General features: G+C 37.5%; 1 non-coding gene across 1 annotated transcript; it reads left to right on the top strand.

Annotated features, from left to right (window-relative positions):
- Positions 1–565: 565 nt before the first annotated feature.
- On the top strand, positions 566–727 carry LOC130023432 (U1 spliceosomal RNA). Its single transcript, XR_008792466.1, has one exon. It is a non-coding gene; the product is annotated as a U1 spliceosomal RNA (small nuclear RNA).
- Positions 728–1,783: the final 1,056 nt, after the last annotated feature.

Consider the following 1,783-nt stretch of genomic DNA (forward strand, 5'->3'; position numbering starts at 1 on the left):
TTCCCAGCTCATCCTTCACGCCCTACTGAGATCACGCGATGCCCCCCATGACCAGATCTCCAGCACGGCCATGGCTCCAGAGCCACAGAAACCAATCTTGTAATTATCTGGCTCTTGGCAGAAATCCCTCCAGACTTAATAAGTAAAATATCAGAAATCCAAAATGGCGCAGCCACATGGCCACGCGACATCATTTGGTTCTCATAAACAGCTATAGAAAACAAATTATTTCACAGTGTCTTTTCAGCAGTTTTGATTGTTGGGTGGAAACTCTAAACAATAATGGTGCATCTCTTGTTGAAATAATGAATGTAATCAAAGTAGATAGAGTTAAGTAGAATTCATCTGCCTCACAGGCATTGGGAGGGGTGAGAGGGGGTTATATTTGGGTTCTTGGTGGTGAAAAATAAGTACTGGTGAAGGGAAAGGTGTTTGATCATTGCATGACAGAGACTTAAACCTGAAAGCTTTGTAACTTTTACCACAGTGATTCAATAAATAAATATTTTTAAAAAAAATGACCCAATAAAATAGACCCAATGAATCAATAAGAAAAATCTCAAATAAACTTACCTGGAATGAGAGGTAACAGAATCACAAAGGTGTTTTTCTCAGAGAGAGTCTCATTCATTGCACTAAGATGTGCTGTCCCCTACTATGTCCCCAAATGTGGGAAACTCAGACAGCAAAATGTGTGGTGGCAAGAGACTGCATTCACTTCCTCCTAAAAGAAAAGAAAATGGATAAGAAAAAATAATCTAAATTTATATCTGAAAGAATACAGAAGCAATAACCAACAGAGCCAGAAATCCGCAAAAGGATATAAAAATCATAGTGAAAATAAATAGAAATTTAAAAAAATAATTCAAGCGGATAGGGCGTTTCTTTGCATGGGTTCGATCCCCAGCATCCCATATGGTCCCCTGAGCACCACCAACAGTAATTCCTGAGTGTAGAGCCAGAAGTAACCCCTGAGCATCGCTGGGTATGACTCAAAAGGCAAAAATAAATAAATAATATAATAAAATAAAATTTTGACTATTGTAAATAGTGCTGTACATATTGCAATATTTTCCATGTCTACATCAATAAATTGTAGGGGCTACCTCATAATATCTAGTGTCTCTCTGAAGCTTATAGCTCATCATCTGCATGAAGCACCATGTTGATTTGGCTTGTCTAGAACTCCAGTGGATCTGATAGGAAACCTGAAGTAGAGACACAAAATCAAGGATGCAGTTCATTTGCAGCCGCACAACAATTCATAGGACACACATTACCCATACTCCAAGAGTACCACACCACATTTGATGGCGTTCAAAGTAGTAGGACACCAATACAAAAATATATATATTTTTGTACAGCTATTTATATTAAAAAAGCACTCAAGGCTCAACCTTTAGCAACATGTTAGTGATCTCTTATAGAAGGGCTTAATGGCCCTGGATGAAATACAACAATCTTCACACTCATTCCTCTAAGGATACTTTTTTGTAGCATTTTCAGCGGTTTTTCATAACAAACAATACAAAATATATTGTTCTGGTTCTGCTTTGGGGCAGGAATTGGAGTTTGGGATAGAAGCATCTGAAATATGTTGGTGGGACGATGTAATGGTGGTGGAATTTGTGTTTGAATATTAAATGTAATCAAATGTTGTGAACTACTTTATAAAATTTTTAAACTTTTTAAATAAAAAACAAAAAGAATTTGCTTCATATATGTGAAGCCCTGGGTTAGATTTCTGGCACCACCTGGTCTCCTGAGCACCAAACTGGGAGCA

Source organism: Sorex fumeus, unplaced genomic scaffold (assembly GCF_029834395.1).
Source record: "Sorex fumeus unplaced genomic scaffold, SorFum_2.1 ptg000002l, whole genome shotgun sequence".
In the NCBI taxonomy this organism is placed as follows: domain Eukaryota; kingdom Metazoa; phylum Chordata; class Mammalia; order Eulipotyphla; family Soricidae; genus Sorex; species Sorex fumeus.